The sequence below is a fragment of the Cervus canadensis genome, chromosome 29, assembly GCF_019320065.1.
Source record: "Cervus canadensis isolate Bull #8, Minnesota chromosome 29, ASM1932006v1, whole genome shotgun sequence".
Taxonomy (NCBI): Eukaryota; Metazoa; Chordata; class Mammalia; order Artiodactyla; family Cervidae; genus Cervus; species Cervus canadensis.
Genome location: NC_057414.1, coordinates 6,473,433 through 6,497,189, shown reverse-complemented (window position 1 = coordinate 6,497,189; position 23,757 = coordinate 6,473,433). Strand labels below are relative to the sequence as shown.

The 23,757-nt window shown below is 40.9% G+C and overlaps 1 protein-coding gene across 2 annotated transcripts in view; it reads right to left on the bottom strand.

Annotated features, from left to right (window-relative positions):
* The window catches only part of RAB30 (RAB30, member RAS oncogene family), a 146,786-nt gene extending 135,199 nt beyond the window's left edge, over positions 1-11,587 (bottom strand). The window contains exon 1 of one of the 2 annotated variants that reach the window (XM_043451090.1): positions 11,550-11,587. The gene's annotated coding sequence lies outside the window, so the exon portion shown is untranslated. Of the gene's footprint in view, positions 1-9,786; positions 9,806-11,549 lie in introns of those variants that run through there. The other variant, XM_043451092.1, reaches the window with a different exon arrangement.
* Positions 11,588-23,757: the final 12,170 nt, after the last annotated feature.

Sequence of the window (23,757 nt, the reverse complement as noted above, 5' to 3'; positions counted from 1 at the left end):
GTTACTTTTCTAATTTGGTTTTTAAATATTTAGATGGATTATAATATTTCCCTAATAAGATTATTATAAAATTAAATCAATGCAATGTGTGTATTACTGTCACTGTTTGATGTTCATATATATATATAACCAACTAACAAAAACCCTAATTTGGTAGGTATTTAGTAATATTAGAGGCCAAAGTTACCACCATGTGTTCCCTTTCTTTGCAATCCATTTATTTGCCTAAATTACTTCTCTCTTCTTTCGTATCTTACACTTACTGGGTCACCTAGGTTTTTTTTCTTTTTTTTTTTGATTCTGCTTCTGCTTCTGCAATGCTTTTCAAATTGGTTTCACTGTCTCCATTCTTTGTAGCAATGCTTTAGTTCAGGATACTATTTTCTACAACTTTTTAACTAATTTATTTCCCTCCGTCTGGTTCCATTGGCACTTCCAATACATCATCCACGCTGTCTAGGGATTGTCAAAACACAGTTTTGACTATAAGTCAACTTCTCTTGTGAAGTACTTTTAATGACCAACTTTTATTGCACACATCTTGTCTGTGCAAGATCTTTCATCTTCGATAATCCAACAGGGTGTTCTATGTTATTCACCCTCTTCCATTAACTTCTTCACCTTCCTGTTTCTGCATTAGGTTATGGCAAACTTTTTGAACAAAAAGTGGCTTTTGAACATGTATTCAGATGTTCAGTTTCACTTAAAATGAGAGACTGAAAAATTAAAACTAAGTAAGATATTTTTCATCAGCTTGGCAAACATTGCAAAGCTTGATAATGCATGAGTTTGGCTAGGGTATGGGGAACTATTCTCATACATTTAAAATCTTTGTTATTTATTTGTTTATTTTTGACTGAGCTGGTTCTTCACAGTCATGCACGGGCTGTCTCTGGTTGTGGAGATTGTGGTCTGCTCTTTAGTTGCGCTGAGAGGGCTTCTCACTGAGATGGCTTCTCTTGTTGCAGAGCATGGGCTCTAGAGCGTGCGGGCTCAATAGTTGTGCTGCACAGGCTTAGTTGCCCTGCAACATGTGGGATCTTCTCAGACCAAGGATGGAATTCACGTCCCCTGCATTGGCACTGGACCACCAGGGAAGTCCTCATACTTTTTTTTATGCCCTCTGGCATCTCCTTTTAGCTTTTTTTTTTTTAATGCTTATTTATTTATTTGGCTGCACCGGGTCTTAGTTGTGGCACGTGAGATCTTTTCATCTTTGATGCAGCATGTGGGATCTAGTTCTCTGAACAGGGATTGAACCTTGGCCCCCTGCATTGGGAGCATGGAGTCTTAGACCAGGGAGGTCCCTCTCATACATTGTTGATAATTGTGTAAATTGGCACAATTTTTTTGGAGAATAATTTGACAATATCTATCAAAAATGACCATAACTTTGACCCAGCATCCCATTTATCCTACAGAAATGTACATACAAGAATATACATGAAGAATATTCATTGCAGCATTGGAACAGCAAAAGATGGAGAATAACCAAAATGTCTATCAACAGGGTGATGATTATGTAAATTGCAGCATATCCACAAAATGTAATTCTTTAGAGCCAAAAAGATGCAATCTCTGTGCAATGATATTTTAAAATCCCTAAAATAAGTTAAAAAAAAACAAAATTCAGAGCAGTATACATAGGGTGCTATCATTTGTATAAAAATTTAAAGATATATATACATGTATATTAAGTATTAAAACATCTCTGGAGTAACATTACAAAGGATTGAAAAGAGTAGTAGCCTCCAAGGAAATGAACTAGGAGAGACTTACACTTTATACTCTTCAGTACTGTTTGATTTTTTTTTCACCAGGCGCATATATTATCTTTCAAAAACAAAAACAAAACACAGACAAACAGGGCTTCTCTGGTGGTCCAGTGGTTAAGAATTCGCCTTGCAGTGCAAGGGACAGCAGTTCGACCCCCGGTTCAGGATGATCCCACATGCTGCGGAGCAACTGAGCTAGTGACCACAACTGCTGAGCCAGGGCCAAGAGCCCCGGAGCCACAACTGCTGAGCCTACGGGCTTCAACAGCTGAAGCCCCTGCTCCTAGGGCCTGCGCTTTGCAACCAGAGATGCCACCACAATGAAAAGTCCACGCGCCACAACGAAGAGTAACCCCCGCTCACTGCAGCTAGAGAAAGCCCATACAAAGCAACAAAGACCCACTGCAGTCAAAACACTAAATAAATAAATCTTTAAAAACAAAACAGAGCAGATCTGGCAGATCTCCTTGATGATCTGTGCTGCATTTCAAAACAATCCTCCGAGATGGCACTCTTGATCTCTAACAGAGGGTTAAACTAGTGATGGATGAGATGGAATGTCTGGACAAGGTGTCTGTGTCATTAGGAAGCAGAAGGGATATGAACCTGGCCCTCCCTGGCACGGTCACTGCAGCCTGCCTTGGAAGTAGCTCAACTGTGAAAAATATCTCATTTTATTCTGTGTGTGATTCCACATGTCTGTGCTGTTTTCCCACTAGATGGAAAGCTTCTTGAAAGGCAGGAGCCATTCATCAGTTTATCATCAGCTTCTGTCACAATGCCCGATACGTGGTAAGGGCTCAATAAAATTTGGTGACATCAATAGTTAGATGATTTTCTTTTAGCAACTGGATATTTATGAGATGTAAATGCTAGAAACTGCTAACCTTTCGAAAAAGTAGACTATTTTATTTTTACTTTTTAATTTATTGGGGCTGCACCACACAGCTTATGGGATCACCATGTAGTTTGCAGGATCTTAGTTCCTGACCAGGGATTGAACCTGGGCCATGGCAATGAAAATATTGAGTCCTAACCACTGGACCACCAGATAACTCCCAAGGTAGTCTATTTTAATTTCTGTCTTCATTGTACAAAGCAATTTAAAAAGGAAAAAATGGAATTGTGATGGTAAACACTGTAGCCACATAACTCAGCAGCAAGCTGTTTTCTTTGATGTTTGGTTTTCTAGTGCATAAGAGAATAGTTCAAAACATTCTAAAAACACGTGCCTCTCCACATAGCTGACAGAGGCAAGTGTGAGACTAGCCCTGTTGGATTATCCTGTGAAACATTTCACTGGATGCCTCTTGTTTCTAGCTCCATTTGGACTGCTCAGAGCAGAAGTAGTTGGCCCCAAGCTTATTTGTGCCCAAAGAGTTCTGCCCCATGTCAGAGAATTTCTGACCCTACCGCTCAAGTGACCTGCCTCTAAGATGTACAAGCACTACACTCACTGCAAAGCTCCCAGACTCTGGAAAACTGATATTTAGTCTTTCCAGAGCAATCAGCAACTCCTAAAAGGGATTTGTTTAAAGCCAAACTGAAAGTTACTAGACATTTTCCAAAATAGTGCTTAAAGCAAAGCTTAGTTTATTGAATCTATAAAAAAAATTTTTTATAGAAATTTTTTATTGGTCTCTCCTAATTTCCCATCTTCTCTGAAGGTGTGAGTCAACCAGTGGTAAACAAGGGTCAGGTGGCGGGATGTGGTTTGGGTTTATCAGTTAGAACTTAAAACTTAGGCTTATCAACTTAGAATCTCAGAGAATTCCTTTTCCAGCATTATCTGGGCAAAGCAGAAATGTGTTAAAAAAGCAGACTGAAGCAGGCAGATCAGAGTTTGAAACTAGTTTCTGTCAACAACCAGACATGTGACCTTGGGCAAATTGCTTAAGTTCTTTGAGGTTCTGTGTCCTTGTTTTGCAATGTTGTGGTAAGAATTTGATAAATCATCAGCAGCACACTTCCAGGTGTACTTTAAATGCTCAGTAAGTCTTATTGGGCTTCCCTGGTGTCTCAGATGGCAAAGGATCCTCTTGCAATGCAGGAGGAGCAAGAGACTTGGGTTTGATCCTTGGGTCAGGAAGATACCCTGGAGAAGGGAATGGCAGCCCGCTCCAGCATTTCCTGGAAAATTCCATGGACAGAGGAGCCTGGTGGGCTACTGTCCATGGGGTTACAAAGAGTCAGACATGACTGAGAGACTAACACTTTGACACTTTCCAGGCTTATAGAGCAAAATGAGTTGAATAACATTCTTAAGATCACTGGCATATGGAGAAGTTTAATAAACAACAATTCCCTCCCTACTCTCCACCTTTCTCATTTTCAGTTCAGGCTGTATGTTGCCCTTTGGTGAATTTTTCTCCTTCAGCGTTGCTCCCAAAGGTCACCAAAGACTATTTTTAACCAGATAAAAGAATTAATTAAGGCAAAAGGGAAATGTATTCACTTTAGCTCCCAAGCTCCAAAGGGGTGGTCTTGTTTTCTGTTTGTTTGGTCAAGACTAAACTGTCCCAATGCTATTGAGCAGAGGAAATTTTTAATTTTGGTTTTAAAACTGTTTCTAGTGTTGCAAAATGGATTAGAAACAATCAACCATGCCAAACCATGAATTAGAATCTTCTTACACTTTTATTATGAAGGCACCATGGATCACTAGCTGAGTACATATCTTTAATCTCTGACTAACATAGGTTAGAGTCCAAACACTGTCACTTATTTCCCTTGTGAGCTTGGGCAATTTACTTCATCAGTCTGAGCCTTAATGTGCTTATCTGTAACATGAGGTTAATAAGGGCATCCACCTCATAGCAACACTATTTTCAATACCCAAGACATAGAAGCAACCTAAATGTCCATTGACAGATGAGTGGGTAAAGAAGATATGGTATATATGTACAATGGAATATTACTCAGCCCCCAAAAAGAATGAAATAATGCCATTTGCAGCAACATGGGTGGACCTAGAGATTGTCATACTAAGTCAAGTAAGTCAGACAGAGAAAGACAGATATTGTATGATATCACTTATATGTGCAATCTAAAAAAAAATGAACTTACTTGCAAAACAAATAGACTCACAAACATAGAAAACAAACTTATGGGAACCAAACGGGATAGATGGGTTGGAGGTGGGAGGGAATAAGAATAAATTAGGAGTTAGGGATTAACATATACATACTACTTTATATAAATATATAAACAACAAGGACCTATTTATAGCATAGGGATCTAAGATATTCAATATCTTATAATAACCTATAGTTCTCATATATATATATGGGCTTCCCAGGTGGCTCAGTGGTAAGGAATTTGCCTGTCAGTGCAGGAGATGCAGGTTCGATCCCTGGGACGGGAAGATTCCCTGAAGAAGGAAATGGCAACCCACTCCAATATTCTTGCCTGGAGAATTCCATGGACAGAGGAGCTTGGCAGGCTACAGTTCATGGTGTCACAGAGAGTCGGACATGACTTAGTGACTAAACTGAAGTTGCTAGTGAACTTAGCAATATATATTACAAGTAGACTCATATATATATGAGTCATTTTGTTGTACACCTGAAACTAACACGACATCATAAATCAACTCTACTTCAGTTTTTCAAAAAAGGTATCCATCTCTTGAGTTTTGTAAGGATCGAGTTAAATAATTATTGTAATTATTTATAATAGTGGGTAGCCCATCCCTTCTCCAGGGGATCTTCCCGACCCAGGGATCGAATCGGGGTCTCCTGCGTTGCAGGTGGATTCTTTACCAACTGAGCTATGAGGGAAGCCCAGTCCCATCAAGAGTCTACTTGTAATAAAGGCTCTCCTGTTTCCTGTCCTCGGTCACACAGTCCTATCTGACTCTTTGCGACCCCATGGACTGTAGCCCCTCTGGCTCCTCTGTCAGCACCACTCTGCTTACAGTGGTGCCTGGCATAAGGCTCAGTCTCAACACATTGTAGCTATTGTTTTCATCATCTCACTTAATATAGCCCTACAAGGTAGCTTGACCATTATTGTCTCTATTTTACAGTCAAGGAAACAGAATCTTGCATGCTAAATATCAAAATAGATAGCATATCCCCAGGCAAATAGTAAACATTTTTAAAAAATAAATAAATAAAAGCCATGTACCCCAACCTGTGGACCAAGATCTGCGATTAGAACTTAAAGTCAAGCCCTGATCCTTTATACTCTGCAGGCATTTCATGTGGAAACCAAAATGCTCTATTAACTTGTCTGTCTACTCCCATGTGCTAGGAGGATATGGCCAGATCCCCAAACAGCTAGCATGTGGGTGTTGTCTGTGCTTAGCAAATATTTGCCAATCAACTAAGTGAAGCAGTGAGCACACAGAGGTCCTGTTCTGAATTTTCCCCATCAGGCGCTGGCATGCAGCTCCCATTCCTGATCCACCCACCCCTCTCTTCATTGTGACTTCCTCATATTAGAGCTTCAGGAAAATCAACACAGGACCCTCCTCACTGAAAGATAAGGGGAGGCATGCCTTCAATAAAACACTTGAGCATTCCTGGAGATGTCAATCCTGCAAACGTCACACAAAGTCCAAAAACTGGGCCAAGTACATCTAATTGAGAAACTGTAGTAGAGCCTTTAAGGGCTTCTCAGGTGGTGCAGTGATAAAGACTCCACCTTCCAATGCAAAAGACGCAAGAGACGTAGGTTCGATCCCTGGATTGGGAAAACCCCATGGAGTTGGAAACGGCAGCCCACTCCAGTATTCTTGTCTGACCGATTCCATGGACAGAGGAGCCGGGGGGCTACCGTGCATGGGGTCGCGAAGAGTCAGACAGGACTGTGTGACTGAGCATGTGGAAACAGGAGAGTCTTTATTACAAGTAGACTCTTGATGGGACTGGGCTTCCCTCATTGCTCATTTGGTAAAGAATCCGCCTGCAATGCAAGAGATCCCAGTTCGATTCCTGGGTCTGGAAGATCTGCTGGAGAAAGGATAGGCTACCCACTCCAGTATACTTGGGCTTCTCTTGTGGCTCAGCTGGTAAAGAATCTGCCTGCAATGTGGGAGACCTGGGTTCGATCCCTGGATTGGGAAGATCCCCTGGAGAAGGGAAAGGCTACCCACTCCAGTATTCTGGCCTGGAGAATTCCATGGACGGTATAGCCCATGGGGTGGCAAAGAGTCGGACATGACTGAGTGACTTTCACTTCACTTGATGGGACTTACCTGGTAGCCCAGTGGCTAAGACGCCACACTCCCAATGCAGGGAGCCTGGGTTTGATCCCTGGTCAGAGAATTAGATCCTATATCAGCATGCTGCAACTAAGAGTTTGCATGCCACAACCAAAGATCCCATGTGCTACAACTAAGACCTGGCACAGCCAAATACATAAATAAATATTTTTTAAAAGTAGGTACTTGAAAGATTGTAACATTTTGGGGGATGAACAGGACTCATGTTGTTTTGGAAAGGAGCATAGTTAAAGCCTGGGTAATCAATTGTTAAATTTTAAAGAACTTACTTGCTTCACTGATGCATAGATCACAGAATGTGCCCAATAAATGGTAGTTTCTGTTATCAGAGAAAGAAGGGCAAGAGTTGAGGCCAAATCCCTTAATAATAAGTTCTCATATCCAAAAGCTCAAGTATGCAGAAGATGGTCCTCAGAAACAGGATTTTACTCGTTATGTTTACAAAGAATTGCCTAGAAGACAGGCAACCGCAATGTGATTAATTGTGAGATTTAGGGTTGGAAGAATTTAGGTCCCAAATCCCAACACCAACCTTTTTAGGCAGGGTGAGCGTTGACTAATCACCTGTCATCTCTGAGATTTAGGTTCCCCATATGAAAGTAATTCCCGGGATTTTTCTGAGTAATGAGAGAAATATGTGGATTATAGCCCTTTATAAACTGTGAAGTACTCTTAAAAACACTAACAAGTGGTTGTGTCTATGGCCCTGTACCAGAGGAGCCCTAAAAAGGTAAGGTGGCGCTGTGTGTGAGATGCCCATCACAAGGGCTGCAGAGGTCTCATGACTTCACAGCCACTCCTGTATCAGATGCTGAGCCACGGACAGGGTAGAAGGGGACATGAAGGGGAGCCCGGACGTAGGAGGTTCCAGGTGAGCCTCCCCAGATCTGTTTAACAAGGAACTCTTCACCATAGTTCAGCCCCGTCAGAAAAACTCATCTGCACTCTCAACTTTCTCACAGAAGAAATACCTCTTACAAAGGATCCAGAAACTTGGAGGAAGAACATTATTGCTCAGCACTTTGTCTTCAGAATATTCCTATGGTTACTTTTCATCTTCAGACTTTTTTCATCTTCATGTTAGAATGCACAGTTGGCATGCTTCATGAGCTCTTTCTTACAATGTGGTGTCACACGCAGAGTGTGATAAGGAGTTACAGAGAGAGACTCAAGGCTTGGCTTCAAGGCCCTATCCTTTCATTAACACCACCTTCAGCAGGTCACTGATTCAACTATGGCTGCTTCTCGGAACTAGGCAAAGCTGTGAAGATGGAAGAAATATCACTTCTTAGCTCACATTTTTGCTCTCATGAGCCACAGTTTTAGTTCCCAATTAGATTTCCTCTCGAACTGGTCTCCAAACGATATTTCTTAAGTTATTCTAGTCTTCCCTACAGTTGTGACCTCCAACATGATCTTCTTCTTCTGAGAGCTTAGTGCCAAGGCCTGAACCCAGCACACAATAGGTTCTCAGTACATGCTTCTTAAATGACCGACTATAGGAATCAACTTAACACTCATTATAATCTCCTTGAGTGAAGCCCCCAAAGTACTGGCACAGTGCAGAGTAATTGCTCAGGAAACACAAATTGATTAATTCATTCACTCTGCATTGATTATCTCTTCCTCCTGCTTCATTTGCATCTTCTCATCTTTAGGAAGATGAAATTTCCTGCTATGTTTTCTGTTTCCCAACTGTCACCAACTGTTAGTACGAACTGCCATCTTCTTGGAAAATCTCCCCCTATAGGTAGGGTTTCCAGGTTAACCAAATAAAAATACATGTAGCTGTTGTTTAGTTGCTAAGTCATATCCGACTCTTTATTGACCTCATAAACTGTAGCCCGCCAGGCTCCTCTGTCCATAAGATTTTCCAGGCAAGAACACTGGAGTGAGTTGCCATTTCCTTCATGGGATCGTCCCAACCCAGGAGTCGAACCCGCATTTCAACTCGAATCTCCTGCTTGGCAGGAGGATCTGAGCCATCTGGGAAGCCTAAATACATCTGAAAAGGAATATATTCCTTTTCAGATTCTTTTTTTTTTTTTTTTTTTCCTTTTCAGATTCTTTTCCTTTATAGGTTATTATAAGATATTGAATAACTAATCAGTAGCTCCCTGTGCTATAAATAGGTCCTTATTGTTTATATATTTTATATAAAGTTGTGTGTATATGCAGGCAGTCTCCTGCGTTGCAGGCAGGACTGAGCCACCAGCAAAAAAAAAAAAAAATGACACCAAGTTAAAAATGAATTTCAGATAAAACTTTTAGTGTCAAGGGATCCCATACAACATTTGAGTCATACTTACCCTATTTTTTATTTTTTTACTGTTCATCTTAAATTCAAATGTATCTGGGATCTATTATTTCATCTGGCAACCCTACTTAGAGGGTCTCACCCCAACCATTGACACCAACATAAAAGCTGTCATTTCTCAAAATTACACCATTTAGGCTCCATGATCATTAGTCAGTCCCCAAATATGCCTAAGGAAACAGCAAGCTGGTTTATTTTCCTTCAAGCCCAAGCCCTGCTCCGAGTCACATGTTGGGGAAGACAGAATCAAGTCTTTCAGTTCTCTTGCTAATCTCAAACTTCTTTCCTTTTGCCAGTGAGCTGCTCGTGCTCTCTCTTCTGATCCATGGGATCATGGAAATATTCCATCAGCGCCCAGAAATTAGAGCGTGCCAACACTAAGCTTAGGTTTCCCCTTTTGTGCTGCTCCCGAAATCAGTTTATCCTTCCAAATCTCCCTGCTACTGTCATTGAAACAAAAACCTTACCTCTTTCCCCAGACACAGGAGACGGCTTAACCTCTGCCTTTTGTATGTCTCCTCCTCTTGTACTTATTAAGTCGCAATAATAAGTTTCTTCTTGTTGCTGGGTTTCTTCTTGTTGCTGTTTTTTTGTTTGGTTTTTTTTTCCCTGTGGAAACATTTCCTGGGCCTGCCTCTTCTATTCCACCTCTTCAGCCAGTCATGCCAATTTAGTATGTCAACACCTAGGGCCTGGATTGCAGCAACAGCATCCTAGCTCTTCCGGGTCCCTGCATCTGTGCAACTTGCAGTAAATTTACATTATACAGTGCCCTTTTCCCACGTGGGATTCCCTTTCGAGAGAAGTTGGCGTGAGTCTCCTTCCTGTTTAACAAATCAATATCCAGCTTCATAGCCCAGTCTTCAAGGTCCCAAACATAGTTTTTTCCTCCATGTCTGCTGTCTTTAGACTGACGCAATCCAATTTCCATTTGCCAGTCCCTGCTTCTGGCAGCACCAACTCCATCACTGCGTTTGCTTTGAGTCCCTAAATCCCTTCCTTGTCTTCCTCTGGGTCAATCCACATCCCTTGCCTCCTTCAAAACCCAGCCCATTAGAAGATAACAAAGCCAACCTTAAGATAAGGAAGGTCTTTCCAAACAGAAGAAAGCAAAAGAACATAAAAGGAAACATATAAAGAGCTTAAAAGGAAAGAAAGCAAAAGAACATAAAAATAAATAAATGAAGGAATTGTGCAATAAATTTGATTACACAAGAATGAAAAATCTTTATGTCGAAACATCCTATAATCGAAACAAGAGAAACCAGGGAAAATGTTTGCCAAGTACAACAAAGTTAATATTCTTGATATTATTTTACAAATCAATTAGAAGCAGACATTCCCAAAGAAAAGGAAGAAAAAAGACTAGTGTATGCCACACAAAGTAAAAAGAGGCCAAGGCCAAAAACGCGAGAGACCAAAGAGCTTCAGTAATAATGGAGAAATGTAGATTAAAATAACAATGAGCTTCTCTTTCCCTTTATCGAATGGGCATCTTTTAAAAGAATGCCACTCAGTGTTGATATGATTTCAAGAACAGAAACTTCCATACACACTTTAGCCATCAATTTCAGGATATTCTTTCTTGTACTACTTTAAAATTGCATAGATTTGAAAAAAAAATTTCTTTTTTGCCTTATTAAGAGTGTTTTCCAGTTTTCCTACAATAAATATGTATCTTTTATAGTTAACTATACACACAAATGCATTTCTTAAAATCCTATGAAAATTAAAGGGAAGGTGAGGAGAGAGAAAAAGGAAAGTACACTATCATAACTCTGCCAGACCTGGTGGGTCATTAACCAGCTGTGATTAACCTCTCAAGTTTAGAATCCTCACCTCAGAGAGCTGTTGCTAAGATGGAAACAAAAAATAGTATGTTACCTGTTGCCACAGTACCTTGCATTTTGTAAATATTCAAAGAATGGTACCATCTGTTATTATTCTGTTGTATCCTCAGCATAGAGTTTCAGTGTTCTGCACATAGTAGGTGCTAAATTAAAATATCTGACTGATTGTGTGATTTTTTTCTGGACTTTTAATATTTTTTTCTACTGACCCTGGACTCTCTTTCCTCTTTTCCTTTCCTCCTGCCTCTTTCACATCTGTCTTTCCATCCCCTTTCTCCTTCTCATTACACTCCACGTCTTATGGAACAATCTTTCTCAAGTGCTCTGAAACAACATTTTTCAAAATCCAACTCCAAAAGCCACTGACTTGTCAGCCTTACCTGAAGGTCAGCATCAATGACAATGGTTCCCAGTCTTCTCTTCACTCTTGCTCCTTGTTTTAGTAAATACCTGGCCTGAGACACCTGTACTCAGGATGCCTCCTATGCTTGACTCTGCCTCAGTCTGTTCATATGGTGCTTCCTGGTGGCTTGTGACAAGTTTGTCTGCTAGCCTTTTCTTTCCTCAAGGCTGAAGCTAATTCTATTTCTTACGATGCTTCCTGCATGTTCGTGTTCATCAGTCCCATAAAGTTGTTTACAGCATTTGTTAGTCAGCAAAATATCCCCCTTCCCTGTCTTCCCCCTTTCATCCCTTCCACTCCTTCACCCTCCCCTTCTGAAAATATAATCATTAATTATTGCTTGTTTTGCTCTGACAGAAATTTGTGTTTGCTTTGGGAAAGTAGGATGTGTCATAGGCATAATATTGACAATGCGCGTACCTGTGTGTTCAGTCGCTTCGAGTCATGTCCAACTCTTTGTGGCCCTGAACTGTAGCCCGCCAGGCTCCTCTGTCCATGAGATTCTCCAGGCAAGAATACTGGAGTGAGTTGCCATGACCTCCTCCTGGGGATCTTCGTGACCCAGGGATCGAACCCACATCTCCTGCATTGCAGGTGGATTCTTTACTGCTGAGCCACCAAGGAAGCCCAATATTGACAATACATCCTTGCATTATTTCAGAAACATACTAAACATTTTAGAGGGCAGCAGGATGCCCTGCTGTAATCCTGATCACAGCAGGATGTAATCCCGCAACAGGCTCTGGATTCCCTCCCACCCCCACAGCCTCATAATTATTAAAGTGTGTGATTATGGGATGTGTCATTAGACTAGATTGGAATTCTGTCTTCAGTACTGTACAACCACAGGCAATTCACCATCCTCTCTGAGCTTTGGCTTCCTCATCTATAAAAAGAAAATGATAATGTTTATCTCAAAAGGTGGGAATTAAATGTATGTAAAGCATGTAACGCACAATCTAATACAGGGTAGGTGTAGGGACACTCTCTGACTCAAAGGGAAATGTGAATTTCCTTTCCAAATTTGTTCATTCCATGGGGGTTTATAATCCAGTAAAAACACCAAGACCTCAATAGATGAAGTAAACACTAAACGTAGTCAAAATGAATTTATCAAGTATATAGCACATACCATGTGCCAAGCACTCTATTAAAAGCACTTTACAAACCCAGGGATCGAACCCAGGTCTCCCACATTGCAAGTGGATTCTTTACCAACCGAGCCACCAGGGAAGCCCTTACAAATGTTACCTAATTTCATTTTCACAATAGTGTGAAAGTACCTTTAATTTTCACAGGTACTATTATAACTCTGTTTTAAGATGAGGAAACTAATGTCCCACTGGTTCCACAGTTAGGAAGAGACGAAGCCCAAGCTGTCTGGTACCAGTGTCCATGCTTATAATCACCACGTCATAATTTTCTTACTCATGCCTTGCATGTGGTAGGAACCAAAGAAATATCTTCAAGTCTATCCTAACCTTTCTGACCAAATCAAGGAGTAGTGATCACACATTCCCAGAAAAGCACCTTTTACCTATTCTTTGAGCAAAACAATTGACTCCTTTGCAGACAGGCTAAAAGTGCAACCCAGTCTGGTGCAAAGGAACCAAACTGGGGTATTTTTTATTTTTTTACTATCAAGAGGCTAGTTCCCCTAGGGCCAGTGACTCTATAATAATAAATATCTTAGAGTGTGAAGAGATTGCCTTTTTTTGAAGGTCCCTTTGGACTCCACAGATTCTCTCAGAGAGGTGTCATTTGGTAAGCTCCTTTTATATTTGCTTTCTCATTTAATTCTCACAACTACCTTACAAAGTATCTTTTATAGACCTAATTTATACTGACAGAAAAATTGGGGCTCAGTTCAGTTCAATCGCTCAGTCGTGTCCAGCTCTTTGTGACCCCATGAATTGCAGCACGCCAGGCCTCCCTGTCCATCACCAACTCCTGGAGTTTACTCAAACTCATGTCCATCGAGTTGATGATGCCATCCAGCCATCTCATCCTCTGTCGTCCCCTTCTCCTCCTGCCCCCAATCCGCCCCCAGCATCCGGGTCTTTTCCAATGAGTCAACTCTTCATATGAGGTGGTCAAAGTATTGGAGTTTCAGCTTCAGCATCAGTCCTTCCAATGAACACCCAGGACTGATCTCCTTTAGGATGGACTGGTTGGATCTCCTTGCAGTCCAAGGGACTCTCAAGAGTCTTCTCCAACACCACAGTTCAAAAGCATCAGTTTTTCGGTGCTCAGCTTTCTTCACAGTCCAACTCTCACATCCATACATGACCACTGGAAAAACCTAGCCTTGACTAGATGGACCTTTGTTGGCAAAGTAATGTCTCTGCTTTTTAATATGCTATCTAGGTTGGTCATAACTTTCCTTCCAAGGAGTAAGCGTCTTTTAATTTCATGGCTGCAATCACCATCTGCAGTGATTTTGGAGCCCCCCAAAATAAAGTCTGCCACTGTTTCCACTGTTTCCCCATCTATTTCCCATGAAGTGATGGGACCAGATGCCATGATCTTAGTTTTCTGAATGTTGAGCTTTAAGCCATCTTTTTCACTCTCCTCTTTCACTTTCATCAAGAGGCTTTTTAGTTCCTCTTCACTTTCTGCCATAAGGGTGGTATCATCTGCATATCTGAGGTTATTGATATTTCTCTCAGCAATCTTGATTCCAGCTTGTGCTTCTTCTAGCCCAGTGTTTCTCATGATATACTCTGCATGTAAGTTAAATAAGCAGTGTGACAATATACAACCTTGACGTACTCCTTTTCCTATTTGGAACCAGTCTGTTCTTGAGAACCCCATGAACAGTTTGAAAAGGCAAAATGATAGGATACTGAAAGAGGAACTCCCCAGGTTGGTAGGTTCCCAATATGCTACTGGAGATCAGTGGAGAAATAACTCCAGAAAGAATGAAGGGATGGAGCCAAAGCAAAAACAATATCCAGTTATGGATGTGACTGGTGATTGAAGCAAGGTCCAATGCTGTAAAGAGCAATATTGCATAGGAACCTAGAATGTTAGGTCTATGAATCAAGGCAAATGGGAAGTGGTCAAACAGGAGATGGCAAGAGGGAATGTCGACATTCTAGGAATCAGCGAACTAAAATTGCCTGGAATGGGTGAATTTAACTCAGATGACCATTACATCTACTACTGTGGGCAGGAATCCCTTAGAGGAAGTGGAGTAGCCATCATAGTCAACAAAAGAGTCCAAAATGCAGTACTTGGATGCAATCTCAAAAATGACAGAATGATCTCTATTCACTTCCAAGGCAAACCATTCGATATCACGGTAATCCAAGCCTATGACCCAACCAGTAACGCTGAAGAAGCTGAAGTTGAACAGTTCTATGAAGACCTACAAGACCATTTAGAACTAACACCCAAAAAAGATGTCCTTTTCATTACAGGGAACTGGAATGCAAAAATAGGAAGTCAAGAAACACCTGGATTAACAGGCAAATTTGGCCTTGGAGTACAGAATGAAGCAGGGCAAAGGCTAATAGAGTTTTGCCAAGAGAACACACTGGTCATAGCAATTTGGGCTCATAAATGTTCAATTCCCAAGGTCACCCTAGCCAGGAAGTATTTAGGATTTGAACTTTGTGCTGTCTGAAGCCACTGATGCTTCCATTGTCCTCCTCTTGGAAATATCTATATGACTGCCCTTAGCCCCTGTGGTTTCAAGAGTTCTGAGTACTTGTGTGAACCCAGGTGTGCTCATTTAGAAGCACTCTCTGTTCTCAATCAATGAAGGAGTAACTCTGGCAATAACATTTCCTCTTAATTCAGAACATTTTAAATCTCCAGGACACCAAGGTAGCAGTTCTGGTTTAGTAATGATAAGGGACAGAGAATATTTTGTTCTACTCAGTCTGTGACTCCATCCATCAAATTAACGATACCAAAATACTTCAAAGGTTCAGACAGCTGTAGAAAGACTAACTGTAGAAGCCCTGGGCTTCAATTGTATTAACCCTGATTCAATCATATTAACAGCTCACCTTGCTGGGAAACTTTTGTTGTGAGTGCCTTTTTAAGACATTTGAGGAGGTGGCTAGGAATATACTCTATACCTATTGTTGATATTTCTTATTGAAATCATTACAGACAGTGACTTAAAATTTTTTTTATTGAAGTATGGTTGATGTACAATATTATATGTTTCAGGTGTACAACCTAGTGGTTCACGATTTTTAAGGTATGCTCCATCTATATTTATTATAAAATATTGGCTATATTCCCCGTGTTTTACAATATGTCCTCATAGCTTATTTGTTTTATGCATAGTAGTTTGTACCTCCTAAAATCCTATCCTTAACTTGCCCCTCCCTGCTTTCCTCTCCCTGCTGGTGAACACTAGTTTGTTCTCTATATCTGTGAGTGTGTTTCTTTTTTGTTATATTCACTAGTCTTATTTTTTAGATTACACATATAAGTGATGTCATGTAGTATTTGTCTTCCTTTGTCTGACTTGTTTCACTTAGCATAATTACCTCCAAGTCTATCCATGTTGCTGTAAATGGCATTATCTCATTCTTTTTTTATGACTGAATAGTATTTCATTGTATATATCTGTTGTTGTTGTTCAGTTGCCAAGTTATGTCTGACTCTTTGCAACCCCATGGATTGCAGCACACCAGGCCTCCCTGTTCCTCACTATCTCCTGGAGTTTGCCCAAGTTCATGCCCATGTATGTATCTGCCACATTTTTTTAATCCACTCATCTGTTGACACTGCCTTTCCTTGAAGTAAACAGTGTAACCATTAGAAGTTCCACAAATTTATGTTTTGTTTTTTGGCTTTGCTGGTTCTTTATTGTGGTGCACAGTCTCTTCATTCTGGTACACAGGTTTCTCTAGTTGTGGCAAGCGGGGCGGGATTAGTTGCCCCTCAGCATGTGGGATCTCGGTTCCCCAACCAGCGATCAAACTCATGTACGCTGCATTGGAAGGCTGATTCTTAACCCCTGGACTACCAGGGAACTCCCCACAAATTTATGTTTTTAAACAGAACCTCAATTCTGTTCAAAAGGAAGTTCCAAAACAATGTCATTTACTGTGTTGAAGTATAGCTGATTTACAGTGTTGTGTTAAATTCTACTGTACAATAAAGTGATTCCATTATACATATACACATTGTTTTTTCATATTCTTTTCCATTGTAGTTTATCATAGGATATTGAATATAGTTCCATGTACTATACAGTAGGGACTTCCAAGGTGGCTCTAGTGGTAAAGAACCCACCTGCCAATGCTGGAGAGGTAAAGTGATGCGGGTTCGATCCCTGGGTCGGGAAGATCTCCTGGAGGAAAGCGTGGCAACCCACTCTAGGATTCTTGCCTGGAAAAGTCCATGGACAGAGGAGCCTGGCAGGCTGCAGTCCATGGAATTGCAAAAGGGTCTAACAATGTCCAGAAAATAACGTCAAACCTAGGGATTCACTGGGAGTAATCTAAAAGAGGGTGGCTTCTCTTCTTTGGCTCAGTGGCAAAGAATCTGCTTGCAGTACAGGTAGCTGCAGGAGACACAGATTTGATCCCTGGGTCAGGAAGATCCCCTGGAGAAGGGAATGGTAATCCACTCCATGGACACTTCACTGGTAATCCACTCCATGGAGAATCCCATGGACAAAGGAGCCTGGCAGGGTCCATAGGGTTGCAGAGTTGGACACGACTGAAGTGACTTAGCACACACACACACATGTGATCTCTTTGTAAATACACCTGCTCTAATTTTGAGAGCACCAACTGTTTCCTGTTGGGATCTTCACTATTACACTTCTTAATGTTCATTTTCCCCTTCTTTGGAAGCAGAATGCTCATTTTTACCTGAGTTTATTGTTACACAGAGGAGCCTGGCAGGCTACAGTCCATGGGGTCGCAAAGAGTCGGACACAAGTGAGCAACTTCATTTTTATTGTTACACAGCTCAAAAACTATATTTCAAGTTTCCCTTGTACCTAGGCAGAGTCAAAATAAGTAGAAATGCTATAGATTCTTCTTATTTTTTTTCCCCTGGTACATAAATTATTTTTGAGGTTTGAGATCTCCATTTACAGAATTTAGTTTATAACAGATTAAAAAACCAAACTTCTTGACCTCCCAATGTTAAATAACTAAATGTGCAAAAGAACTACTTTTAAATAGCACATAAAAAGGTATAAATTATTCTTATATCTTTCTAAAAGGTTCATCCTTCTCTAGTCTTCCATCCTGCTCTCTAAATGATGATATGATTCCTAGAGCTCTAGCATCTACTTTGGAACATGAGGGTTACAGTTACACACTAGACTTGGTGGCATAGAATGTTGGAAAGGACCAGGCTCTCTGACAACTTGACAACTGGCCGTAACAGCCTTGGACTGCCTATCTCTTTCACATGAGAAATAAACTCTACTGTTTAAGTCCCTGTTGTATCAGGTTTTTCTGTTATGTACAGCCAAACAAATTCTAAATAATGTATTTCTGGAACTAAAATTATATATTGTGGTAGTTACCTGTTTATACAACCCTTATCACTCACTAATGTACTTTTTTTTTTTTTTACATTAAAGCATGATCTCATTTTTATTAACAAAAATTATATATGCACACATCTTTGTATAGAGAGAAATTCTGGGAGCGTACTTCCCCCATCTGTTTGACAGTTATCAGTGAGGTATGGGACAGGGATGTGAGCATGCTCAGTCGTGTCTGATACTTTTTTTTTTTTTTAATTGCCTGCTTCCTTCCACTAGAATGTAGGCTTTTTAAGGGCAGGGCATGTGTGTGTGTGTGTGTGTCTGTGTGTGTGTGTGTGTGTGTGTGAGCGCTCTGTTGTGTCCAGCTCATTGTGACCCTGTGGCCTATAGCCTGCCAGGCTCCTCTGTCCACGGGATTCTCCAAGCAAAACTACAGGAGAAGGTTGCCCTTTCCTCCTCTGGGGGATCTTCCTGACCCAGGGATGGAATCTGCATCTCCTGTACTGGCAGGCAGATTCTTTACCACTTGAACCATCAGGAAAGCCCTTAAAGGCAGAGACTGTTGCTTATTTTGTTGTATCCCAGCCCCTAAAGCAGTCTTCACCATATCGGGGCTCAATCAATATTTGTTCAATGGTGTCTGGTGCAAACTGCAGAGGGGGAACTGCTGATTGAAGGAGTGACATCGGGAAGTATAACGTTTGTGTTGATTGACTTACTTGAAAGAAAGTGAAAGTGTTAATCGTTCAGTCCTGTCGGACTCTGCGACTCCGCGGACTGTAGCTCACCAGGCTCCTCTGTCCATGGAATTCTCCAGGCAAGAATACTGGAGTGGGTAGCCTTTCCCTTCTCCAGGGGATGTTTCCAACCCAGGGATCAAACCCAAGTCTCCCACATTGCAGGCAGATTGTTTACTGTCTGAGCCACCATTGAACGATAACGATTTAGTCGTACTGTTTCACACTTCCATGCTTTTACTCGGCTGCTTGTTCTGACAAGAATGTCTTTTCTCTTGTCCACCAGTCATGCTCCTACTCATATCTCAAGTTTTAACTTAATCACCACTGCCTCTGGGACACTACCCTTCAATCACCACAAGGAGAGTTGATCTTCCTTTATGCAACTGTATTTCCAATTCTCAATTGAATTATAGCACTTATCACCTCACACTACAATTAATTTTTTACATCTCTGCCTCCTCAACTAGACTCTGGACCTTGAGGGTAAAGTCTATGACTTATTTATCTCTGTTTTTCCCAGTGTTTAGTCTAATTCCTGGTTCATGTTTGGGTGCAATACATGTTTGCTGAGTTGTTTGCAAGATGACAGGTCTGAGGCTGTGATTTGCTTCTGCTAATTGGTGTAAAACCATAAAAATACTTTTGGATTACTTGATTTATGGGGGGGGGGGAAATTAACTGTATTGGATCAGCTGAAAGACAATCTGGATTCTAGTCCCAACCCCAGAATTTCCTACCCAATGACCTCTTTGAGTATGTTTCACCTCTTTGAACATCTATACCTTCATTGATAAATGGGGATGTGATGATCTCACAGGGCTGTAATGAGGATCAAGCCAGAAACTGTGGGTAAAGCTTTTTGTAAATGAACTAGTAAGCTTCATGCAAGAACAAATTTAAAACTTCTCAAGTTCATGGGACTTCCTTGGAGGTCCAGTGGTTAAGACTCCACCCTTCCAATGTAGTGGGTGTAGGGTCTGTTCCTGCTGGGGAACTAAGATCCCACATGCTGTGTGGCGTGGCAAAAAAATAAAAATAAAAATTTTAAGTGCTCAAGTTCAGAGTTTGTCCTTTTTAAAGTAAGAATAATCCCCAGAAAATTCTCCTCCGTGTCCTCTGGGTACAAAGATAACTATACTATATTATGCTATGATAGATAACTATCTTAGGTCTCTTCCTATTTCTAGAGCCTCCACAAGCTGAAGCAGCTTTCAAATTTTGAGGCCCCTCATCTTGAATCAGTCTTCTCCCTCAGATATAGCTAGTATTAGGGATACCTAAATTTCATCTAGGATGAACATTTATAGAAAGCCTTTCCTTGCTCCCTGCAGATTCAACACTAAGAAGTAGCCAAAAGCTGAGGTCTCGTGTGCTTGAAACCTGGGCCAAACAGGGGTTCCAGCACCTGGAAGACCCTTGCCCTCAGCCTCTGAAAACTGGGCCTCTGAGTATCCTGAGAAACAGTGTAACACTCATTTTTGTTTTTCTCCTGTTCTTTGGGTCTCACCTTGATTTGCTCTAGCAGGCTAAAGAACCCAGCCACTCAGTTAATGAGAGGGAATTGTTATGATGTAAAGACTTTTGGGAAAGGAGGAAGGGGACTTGAGATGACAGATGAAAGAAGTGCCTTCTAATTGGTTACCTTTAGAGGTGTTTCCGTGGGCCTCACCTAGGGCTGCAGTTAGGATCAAATGGAAAGATGGGATCATTAACTCAGCCCTGGAATGCAGTCCAGCAGCATGATGAGATGATTGCTACCCTCTCGGTTCCTCTGGGCTGGCTGCTCACAGAGGGTTTGTGTTGTTAGAAGTGGTGAGCATTTTGTGAATTTCTCCAGTGTTCCTACAGCCTCTGTTTTTGTGATAGTTGTAACTACCTTTCCCTCTTTATGGGGGAAACAAACAAAAAACAAACAAAAACGGACCTTTTTCTCTTATGGTGCCTCTAATCTCAGATTTGTTTTTTGGACTTTAAAGATTTCCTTCCCAGGCCATATGTGCCCTGACAAACACAGGAGCAGCTGTGAGGTTCAGGTTTTCAAACCTGCTCCATTCAGAGGATTTCTACTACATTTGCGATACTGTCTCCCATATACTTCCTCACCTTCGCCCTCACTATCACCCCCCACCCAGAATGCTTGTGGGGGTTAATCTCTTGTTAATCTTAAATCATTCCAGGGACTTGGCAGTCCAGTGGTTAAGACTTTGCACTCTCATTTCATTTGGGCCTGAGTTTGATCCCTGGAAGAGGGAATTAAGATCCCTGCTTGCCTCGTGGCCAAAAGAAAAAAAAAAATCATCCAATGATACCCAGTTCTCAAAAGCCATCTCAATTCAATTCAACCTCATACAAACTACTATCTATAGGATAGTAAGCGCTGTGTTAGATTATGGGAACACAAAGTTTAAGGTGGTTCCTGACCTCAGGGAGCTCACATTCTTGGAGGGAAGGAAGGCAGGAAAACTCCTTGAATACAATGTGATCAGAGACACTACTTTTAGCCCCATAGGAAACACATAAGCCTGAAAGGGTTTCGGGCAACTCATATACCATCCATGAAACTATTCTGAAGTATTCAAATGCACATTTATGTATATTTGCTGGGAACTCATTATAGTAAGTGTCAGTTTAGTTGATTTTTTTTTTTTTTTTTTGGTATGTCACAATCAGATTTAAGGCCCTTGAGTTTAAGAACCATATATTTTTTGTATGTCCCACCCATGGCACATATGGAAAAGAAAATGGCAACCTACTCCAGTGTTCTTGCCTGAGAAATCCCACAGACAGAGGAGGGATATATTTGGGCTATAGTTCATGGGGCCGCAAAACAGTTGGACATGACTTAGCGACTAAACAACAAACAACGAGGCACATAACACTCAGTGATACTTATTTGGCTTAATAGCTGGTTGCTTGATTTAGAGAAGAATGGACTTGGAGAAAGAGCTTGGACTGGGGAATCCGGCAGTGCTAGGTTCTAATTTTAGCAGTGGTATTTGTTAGTGGTAGGCTTTGGCAAGACATTTAGCCTCTCTGAGTCTCAGTTCTTCTTCTTAAAATGGAGACAAGAACATCTTCCTCTCAAGTTGTTTTGATTTTATTTGATAAGTGAAGTGTTTGGTTTTAAAATAGAATTCTTTCTTCTTCCTCTTTTTTTCTGGTAGGACTATTGGAAAGAGGATAATCCTTTGCACCTTTTCACAGACAATGTGACAGTATTTTTTAAAATGAAAAAAATATGAACACAGGCTTTAAATATTGCAAAGCATGAAAATTAAGCCAGATCTAGCGACTCATATGGGCTTCCCTGGTGGCTCAGAGGTTAAAGCGACTCGTATGATTACAAGATTGTAAGCTTCACAAGGGCACGGATCATGTCTGTTTTGTTCAGGACTGTCACTTCTTTATCTCACACTGTGTGCGTGCATGCTAAGTAGCTTCAGTAGTGTCCAGCTATTTGCAACCCCATGGACTTTAACCCACCAGCCTCCACTGCCCGTGGGATTCTCCAGGCAAGAATACTGGAGTGGATTGTCATGTCCAGGGGATCTTCCTGACCCAAGGATCAAACCCATGTCTCCTGCGGCTCCTGCACTGGCAGGCTGGTTCTTTACCACTAGCACCACATGGAAAGTCCTTCTCACGCTAGGTATTCAATAAAAATCACAGGAAGGAATGAATAAATTGATAATAACACATTTATATAAAAATAAATAAAACAGTTCACAAGAAGCAGTTTGAATTTATTTACGTATTGACTGTGCCATGTGGCATGTGGGATTTTAGTTTCCCGATCAGGAATCAAACACATGCCCCCTGCAGTAGAAGGGTGGAGTCTTACCCACTAGACCACCAGGGAAGTGTCCCAAAAAATCAATTTACAGTATTTGGATATTTTAAATTTGGATTGTCTCAAAAACCCATATCAAATCTTTGTATTTCTCACCTCAATATGACTGCCTGTGGCACAAACCCATGGGTCTAATGGAGTTTGATTCAGGACAATTAGCAGTAGGATTCCATGGTGAAGAAGTTGTTCCTGACAGCTCTGTAGCTGAAGGCAGAATAAGCCCAGAAAGGGCTGTTTATCACACAGTGAAATCTAAAACATGCCTCAAAATACCAATTTTGAGAATAGGAAGAATGATACTATCTAGCCAACTTTTGTCCGAGAAAAGGTAAAGCTTTTGACCAGTTAAGGGGGACAGTATCATGTGTCTATGATATGTTCTAGTTTTCAAAACAGTTTTATACACACCTTGTCATATGATCTCTACAACAACTTTATGGATTAAGTAGTTCAATAAATATTTAAGCATTTTCTAGGTCCCAAGTACCGTGCTTAGTACCATGGGGCGTTACATTTGGATAAGTTACTGTTGTTTCTTTCCAGTAATAATAATAGTTACCATTTATTGGGCTTTTTCTACTTACCAGGCACTATCCTAAGTTATTTTTTTGAAATGTATCATCTCATTTAATCCTTAAATAACCTATGAAATTGGTATTATTATTTCCTCATTTTAGACATAAATAAAACGATGCTGAGAGATATTAATAACTTGTCAAGTTCACATAATTAACAAGTAAATTAACAAGTAAGATATGGGATTCTAACCTGGGTTTACTTGACTCCAAAGGCTCTGTTCTCTTAACAAGTTACAAAAAATTCCTAGTAAATAATTTGGCAGACAGTTCCTCACTCCTGAAAGTGTCTCAAGTCCAATGTGAAATAATATAGGCTACATTGATTAGTTATTTTATTTCCATATTTTATTTTGGCTGCACTGGTTCTTTGTTGCAGTAGCAGGCTTCTCTGGTTGGGGCAGGCAGGCTTAGTTGCTCTGCAGCATGTGAGATCTTAGTTCCCTGGCCAGCAATCAAACTCTCGTCCCCTGCATTGGAAAGTGGATTCTTAATCACTGGATCACCAGGGAAGTCCCCCGATATATTAATTTAAAATTGCTAAA